The sequence below is a fragment of the Scomber japonicus genome, chromosome 20 (genome assembly GCF_027409825.1).
Source record: "Scomber japonicus isolate fScoJap1 chromosome 20, fScoJap1.pri, whole genome shotgun sequence".
Taxonomy (NCBI): Eukaryota; Metazoa; Chordata; class Actinopteri; order Scombriformes; family Scombridae; genus Scomber; species Scomber japonicus.
In genome coordinates, this window is record NC_070597.1 from 4,333,535 (window position 1) to 4,341,568 (window position 8,034).

Genomic DNA, 8,034 nt, shown 5'->3' on the forward strand with positions numbered 1-8,034 from the left:
CCCTCCTTACTCCTTTCCTTCCTTCCTCATTCCTTCCTTCCTTCCTTCCTCCTTTCCTCCATCCCTCCTTACTCCTTTCCTTCCTTCCTTCTTACCTCCTTTCCTCCTTACTCCTTTCCTTCCTTCCTCCCGTCCTTCCTTCCTCCCGTCCTCCCTTCCTCTTTATCTCCATCCCTCCTTACTGCTTTCCTTCCTTCCTCATTCTTTCCTTCCTTCCTTCCTTCCTTCCTCTTTTCCTCCATCCCTCCTTACTCCTTTCCTCCATCCCTCCTTACTCCTTTCCTTCCTTTCCTTCCTTGTTCCTTCCTTCCTTCCTTCCTCTTTTCCTCCATCCCTCCTTACTCCTTACCTTCCTTCCTCGTTCCTTCCTTCCTTCCTTCCTCTTTTCCTCCATCCCTCCTTACTCCTTTCCTTCCTTCCTCATTCCTTCCTTCCTTCCTTCCTCCTTTCCTCCATCCCTCCTTACTCCTTTCCTTCCTTCCTTCCTTCCTCCCTTACTCCTTTCCTTCCTTCCTTCCTTTCTTCTTTCCTCCCTTCCTCCTTACTCCTTTCCATCCTTCCTTCCCTTCTTCCTTCCGTCCTTCCTTCCTCCTTTCCTCCCTTCTTCCTTTCCTTCCTTCCTCTTTTCCTCTTTTCCTCCATCCCTCCTTACTCCTTTCCTCCATCCCTCCTTACTCCTTTCCTTCCTTCCTCATTCTTTCCTTCCTTCCTTCCTTCCTCTTTTCCTCCATCCCTCCTTACTCCTTTCCTCCATCCCTCCTTACTCCTTTCCTTCCTTCCTTGTTCCTTCCTTCCTTCCTTCCTTCCTTCCTCTTTTCCTCCATCCCTCCTTACTCCTTTCCTTCCTTCCTCATTCCTTCCTTACTTCCTTCCTCTTTTCCTCATCCCTCCTTACTCCTTTCCTTCCTTCCTGCCTTCCTTCCTTCCTTCCTCCCTCTTTTCCTCATCCCTCTTTACTCCTTTCCTTCCTTACTTCTTTCCTCCCTTCCTCCTTACTACTTTCCTTCCTTCCTTCTTACCTCCCTTCCTCCTTACTCCTTTCCTTCCTTCCTTCCTTCCTCCCGTCCTCCCTTCCTCTTTTCCTCCATCCCTCCTTACTGCTTTCCTTCCTTCCTTCCTTCCTTCCTCCTTTCCTCCATCCCTCCTTACTCCTTTCCTTCCTTCCTCATTCCTTCCTTCCTTCCTTCCTCTTTTCCTCCCTTCCTCCTTACTCCTTTCCATCCTTCCTTCCTTCCTTCCTTCCTTCCTTAATTCCTTCCTCTTTTCCTCCATGCCTCCTTACTCCTTTCCATCCTTCCTTCCGTCCTTCCTTCCTTCTTTCCTCCCTTCCTCCTTACTCCTTTCTTCCTTCCTTCATCTTTTCCTCCATCCCTCCTTACTCCTTTCCTTCCTTCCTTCCTTTCTTCCATCCTTCCTTCTTTCCTCCCTTAAACCTTACTCCTTTCCTTCCCCCCTTCCTCCTTCCTCATTCCTTCCTTCCTTCCTTCCTTCCTTTCTTCCTATTTTCCTCCATCCCTCCTTACTCCTTTCCTTCCTTCCTCTAACAGGAGCTTTAATCTCTGAGTCTGAATCATCTCTCGGTTTTTTAATAACTACGAACATGAAGTGAGAGATTTGACTCATAATGAATGATTTCAAACATCAGCGGGGGATTGATAATTAAAACCCTCCAGACGAGCTCAGAGAGACGAGAGAGATGAGCTTCACATCCATGTTTCCTAAACGCGCTCCTACAGGAAACACAGCATTTAATAATTCATATTGTAGCTTTTACATTAATTTAAATAAATCTTAGACCGGCTTCAATCAGCACCCACCGGCCTTTTATGACACTTCCTGTTTCACTCTGGCTTTTTTATTCTATTTTTATCATATTTTTGTTGTTAAAATGTTTTGTTCTACTGTATTTATTCATTTTTTATTTTTATTATTATTATTAGTAGTATTATCATTCTATAAGTTTTTATCTTCTTATTGATTTTATTCATCTGTTTCTTTTGTCTTTTTATCTATTTTTTAACCTACTTTTAGTCTATAGCTTTTATTAAGACAGCTACACAGCACAACAGAAAAAAGAGAGGAAATAAAAAAATTTAAAAAGTAAAATAAAAATATAAAAATAATACTAATAAATATTGACAATACTTGAGTACGATTAAATAACATATAATATAATAATACATAAAAAATAATAATTAATTAAAAAAAAACATCTGATAAATATGCTGACTAATTAAATGAGATTAAATAAAACACTGTCTCCTGTTTCTTTTGTCTTTTAATCTCTTTTTATTCTCTTTTTTTCTTATTTTCTTTTTTTGTATTTTTTATTCATTTATTTATTATTTTTTTTAATTTTCTCTGATTTACTTTACTTTATTTAAATTTATTTTTATTTATTTAAAAACATTTATATCATTCTTTTTTTTCTCTTGTCGTGTATTGGTCTCAATTTTTTTTTTATTCATAATTTTTATTCCTTTTCTTCATGTCGTCACTTCATCTGTCTCATTATCAGTTTGTCAATCAGCTGTGAAACACTTTAAACTACATTAACCTTTATAACACTGCTGTATAAATGAAGTTTGATTGATTTTAAATGTTTAATTTGGTTAAAAAATGCTGCATAAATATCACTTTATATTCAACAGTAAGCTTTTATACTCAGCAGAATGACTCTAGCTCTTTACTCCCACCCCACCCCCACACCCCCCCCACCTGCACCCGCTCAGCTCACATATGAGATTATAAACATCACATTTTAAAGAAGAAGACACATTTCCCAGAAGTCTAAGCGTGGCCGGCAGCCTCATTCATCACTCTGACTTCAATCCCTGAACACTAAACTATCAGCGAGCTCGAGCAGCCGGGAATACAAGCAGAGTCCTGGAAGTCTTTAAGAAAGCTGATGTCATACATTTGTCCCCGTTAAAGTCGCTCTGAACCGGCAGCTCTGAACCGGCAGCTCTGAACCGGCAGCTCTGAACCGGCAGCTCTGAACCGGCAGCTCTGAACCGGCTCGCCACAATAAAACTAAACCATTTGACCCAGATCATGAGGGACAATGTCTTTTCTCTGGTGGGGAAACAGGAGCTGCTTTCACTTCCTGTCCACTTTTATGTCTTCAGTTCAATTGTTGGGAAACAAAAGTTAGGAGAAGAAAAGGATGGTTAACCTGTGTGAGCTTGTTTCAGTCATTATATCCTTCCTACCTTCCTTCCTTCCTTCTGTCTGTCCTTCCTACCTTTCTTCTCTCTTTCCTTTTGTCTCTCTTTCCTTCCTTCCCATCTTATTTCCTTCCTTCCTTCCTTCTGTCTGTCCTTCCTACCTTTCTTCTCTCTTTCCTTTTGTCTCTCTCTCCTTCCTTCCCTTCCTTCCCTTCCTTCCCTTCCTTCCCTTCCTTCTTTCCTTCCATCTTTTTAATGATGCGGCCCACATGAGATCAAATTGGTCTGTATGTGGCCCTTGAATGAAAATGAGTTTGACACCTCTGATCTAGGATGATTAACCTGTGTGAGCTTGTTTCCAGTTATTATACAAAGCTAAAGGTTTAAATCACCTTACTTTCGTTCTTACTAGGAGAAAAAAAAACATTTGGGATGATTCATGCTCCAACAAATATGATTTAGTCCGAGTCGTCATTTCCCAGAATCTCTACTTCTGAGAGTAAAGATGAAACATAAAGAAACAACGGCCACATTTACTGTATGTGTAAAACATCAGGTTGAAATTACACAGAATGTCCCTTTATTCAACCCTCCCGTCGACCCCATCTCTCTTTTGACTGTTCCTTCCTTCCTTCCTTCCTTCCTTCCTCATTCCGTCTTCTCTCCTTCCTTCCTTCCTTCCTTCCTTCCTTCCTTCCTCCTCCGTCCTCCTATCCTTACTCCTTTCCTTCCTTCCTTCCTTCCTTCCTTCCTTCCTTCCGTCTTCTCTCCTTCCTTCCTTCCTTCCTTCCTCCTCCGTCCTCCTATCCTTACTCCTTTCCTTCCTTCCTTCTTTCCTTCCTTCCTTCCTTCCTTCCTCCTCCGTCGTCCTATCCTTACTCCTTTCCTTCCTTCCTTCCTTCTTTCCTCATTCCGTCTTCTCTCCTTCCTTCCTTCCTTCCTTCCTTGACCTGAGGACCCAGAACGGACAAACCAAACTCTGACTTTTTTGTGTATAATCACCTGAAACTAAGAATCATTATGTTTTTATTGTCTTCTTCTAGGAGGATAAAAGGATGATTAACCTGTGTGAGCTTGTTTCCAGTCATTATAAAAAGCTAACAGGTGATTTAACTTACTTTCGTTCTTACTAGGAGAAATAAAAATATTTGGGATGATTCATGCTACAACAAATTCTTTTCTTCCTCTTTCTTTAATTTTTCCTTCCTTCTTCCCCTCCTTCCCTCTTTCTTTGCTCCCTCTTTCTTCCATACTTCTGAACTCACTTCCTTCCTTCCGTCTGTCCTTCCTTCCGTCCGTCCTTCCTTCCTTCCTTCTATCCTTCCTTCCTCCTTTCCTCCTTTCCCTCCTCCTTTCCTTATTCCCTTCCTTCTCTCCTTCCTTAATCCCTTCCTTCCTTCCTTCTTTCCTTCCTTCCCTTCTTCTTTCCTTCTTCCCTCCCTTCCTTCCTTCCTCCTCCGTCGTCCTATCCTTACTCCTTTCCTTCCTCCCTTCCTTCCTTCCTTCTTTCCTCATTCCGTCTTCTTCCCTCCCTTCCTTCCTTCCTTCCTTCCTTCCTTCCTCCTCCGTCGTCCTATCCTTACTCCTTTCCTTCCTTCCTTCCTTCCTTGACCTGAGGACCCAGAACGGGCAAACCAAACTCTGACTTTTTTTGTGTATAATCACCTGAAACTAAGAATCATTATGTTTTTATTGTCTTCTTCTAGGAGAAGAAAAGGATGATTAACCTGTGTGAGCTTGTTTCAGTCATTATAAAAAGCTAAAAGCTAATTTAACCGTCTGCTGGTAACGTAACGTCTCATTTAACTCTCAGCAAGTTAATTCATATTTCCCAAAAAGCCTAATCTTCCCTCTCTGGTTATCAGTCGCTGGTTGGTGGATGTTTGTCTCAGAGCCAAACCTTTGGTACAAAATCTAAAATAAGTCTTTCCTAACTAACTTTCCTTCTGCCAGCAGCGTTATAATGAGTCAGGAAACGAGGAAACGACACCTATATGACGGCTGCTCGAGGCGGTTTTTATCTTGACTTTCGTTCTGACTGATGATTCATGTCCCAACAAACATATCCTCGTCCTCGTTTCCTAGATTCTCTCCGACAGAGCTCCAGAGAGCGAAGATGAAACACAACGAAACAAACATCAGGTTGAAATTACACAGAACGCCCCTTTATTTAACCCTCCTGTCGTCCTCCAGGGTCAAACTGACCCCATCTCTCTTTTGACTGTTCCTTCTGTTCCTTCTTTCCTTCCTCTTTCTTTAATTTTTCCTTCCTTCTTCCCCTCCTTCCCTCTTTCTTTGCTCCCTCCTTCTTCCATACTTCTGAACTCACTTCCTACCTTCCTTCTATCCTTCCGTCCTTCCTCCTTTCCTCCTTTCCCTCCTCCTTTCCTCATTCCCTTCCTTCTCTGCTTCCTTCCTTCCTTCCCTCATTCCCTTCCTTATTCCCTTCCTTCCTTCTCTCCTTCCTTCCTTCCTTCCATCCTTCTATCCTTCCTTCCTCCTTTCCTCCTTTCCCTCCTCCTTTCCTTATTCCCTTCCTTCTCTCCTTCCTTAATCCCTTCCTTCCTTCCTTCTATCCTTCCTTCCTCCTTCCTTCCTTCCCTCCTCCTTTCCTTATTCCCTTCCTTCTCTCCTTCCTTCCTTCCTTCTCTCCTTCCTTCCTTCCTTCCCTCCTCATTTCCTTATTCCCTTCCTTCTTTCCTTCCACTCTCTCAGGATAACTCATTTTTTTATCAATGACCACACCGAACATGAGGGTTTGTTGTAAATGTAGAGAAACATCAGATCAACTTAATATCACATAAAGACCATCAGGGATCTGTGTGTTGTATTTGTCACTACACAGCTTGTGAGTTCGGGGGCAAGACCAGACAAGACGATCTATAATCCGATCACCTGACTAACACTTATCACTGAATGATTAATATAGAAAGTGATAATTAGTTGCAGCCAAGCTTAAATGCACTATGTTGATTTTTTGCACGTCCAAAAATCCTGCAGTCTTCTCCCAAAAGATGTTTTAAAGATACGATAAAATGACTCTTAACCTTCCTCCCTCATCACATACTGGATATAAGATTCCTCCTACTTCACTATAAATCCATTCTGAGTGTTTGTGCACCATGACTGACTCTAACTGAGACTTTAAACATGAGAAAAGTGCAGCTATAGAGACTCTGTGTGGTTAACAGGATTTCTGCTTTCCTTTCTTCCTTCCTTCCTTCCTTCCTTCCTCCATCCTTTCCTTCCTTCCTCCCTTCTTTCGTTCCTTCTTTCTTCCTTTCTTCCTCCTTTCCTTCCTTTCTCTCTCTCCTTTCCCTCCTTCCCTCTTACCTTCCTTCCTCCCTCCTTTCGTTCCTTCTTTCTTCCTTCCTTCCTTCCTTCCTCCTTTCCTTCCTTCCTCCCTTCTTTCGTTCCTTCTTTCTTCCTTTCTTCCTCCTTTCTTCCTCCTTTCCCTCCTTCCCTCTTACCCTCCTTCCTCCCTCCTTTCGTTCCTTCTTTCTTCCTTCCTTCTTTCCTTCTTCCTCCCCATATTATTTAAGTCATATAAGACAGCAGCTGTAGAGACTCTGTGTGGCTTGGATCCAGTTTGTATTTATTTTGTTCCTCGGTGGTTTGGAGTTGGAGTTTGTTATTGACTGTGAAGTGAACACAGTCCTCTGCTACATGCATGTTAGAGGTCAGAGTTATATATTGTGACAGGATATAAAACACTGACCTTATTTGCTTTCCAGTAGTGGTGGAGTCAAGCAATGGCACGTGTCTTTTTCTCTCATGCAGAACTACAGCTGCTCACAGTGAGTCAGTTTCTATATGTCGCCTTCATGAAACACTGAATAATTCAGACTGAGTTTATATTAAACCTCCACAGCAAAGCTTCATACAGCACCTAACCACCTAACCACCTAACCCTAACCCAGCACACTGACACCTAACCCTAACCCAGCAGAGAGAGTATAGGCCTGTGCCTCCTGTCGTCCTCCCGGGTCAAATTGACCCCATCTCTTTTGACTGTTCCTTCTTTCCTCCCTTCCTTCTTCCCTCTTTCTTTTCTCCCTCCTCCTTCCATCCTTCCTTGCTTCCTTCCTCCTTTCCTTCCTCTCTTCTTTCCTTCCTTCCTCCTCTCCTAAATTCCCTCCTCTTTTTGTCCTTACTCCTTTCCTTCCTCCCTCCCACCATCCTTACTCCTTTCTTTCCTTCCTTCCCTTCCTACTTTCCTTCCTCCCTTCCTTCCCTTCCTCCTTTCCTTCCTCCCTTCCTTCTCTCCTAAATTCCCTCCTCTTTTCGTCCTTACTCCTTTCCTTCCTTCCATCCTTCCTTGCTTCCTTCCTCCTCCTTCCCTACTCCTTTCCTTCCTTCCTTCCTTCCTCCTCCTTCCCTACTCCTTTCCTTCCTTCCTTCCTCCTCCTTCCCTACTCCTTTCCTTCCTTCATTCCTTCCTTCCTTCCTCTTTTCCTCCTTCCCTCCCTACTCCTTTCCTTCCTTCGTCTTTTCCTCCTTACTCCTTTCCTCCTTCCTTCCTCTTTTCCTCCTTTCCTCTCTCCTTCCCTACTCCTTTCCTTCCTTCGTCTTTTCCTTCCTTACTCCTTTCCTCCTTCCTCCTGTCCTTCCTTGACCCGAGGACAACAGGAGGATTAATGTATATATATGCAAATGTGACGTTGGATTTAAATCATAAATCATAAAAGTCATCCCTCCTCGTCACGTTTTTAACAGTATAACACAAAGATTGCACCATAAACCATAAAATCTTATCTATTTATAAATGCTGATCTTTAAAAGTATGCATGGTTAATGTTTAAATCCCCAAGAGAAGCGAAAGTGACCCTGTTGAACACGCGCATCCACAACCAGCAAGAAGCGACTA

At 42.5% G+C, this 8,034-nt stretch overlaps 2 protein-coding genes across 2 annotated transcripts in view; both read right to left on the bottom strand.

Moving 5' to 3' along the window:
* The window catches only part of LOC128381463 (peroxiredoxin-like 2A), a 223,662-nt gene that overhangs the window by 107,096 nt on the left and 108,532 nt on the right, over positions 1-8,034 (bottom strand). The window lies entirely within an intron of this gene.
* LOC128381452 (nuclear distribution protein nudE-like 1-B) overlaps positions 1-8,034 on the bottom strand; it is a 33,805-nt gene that overhangs the window by 25,371 nt on the left and 400 nt on the right. The gene's annotated exons all lie outside the window — the stretch shown is intronic.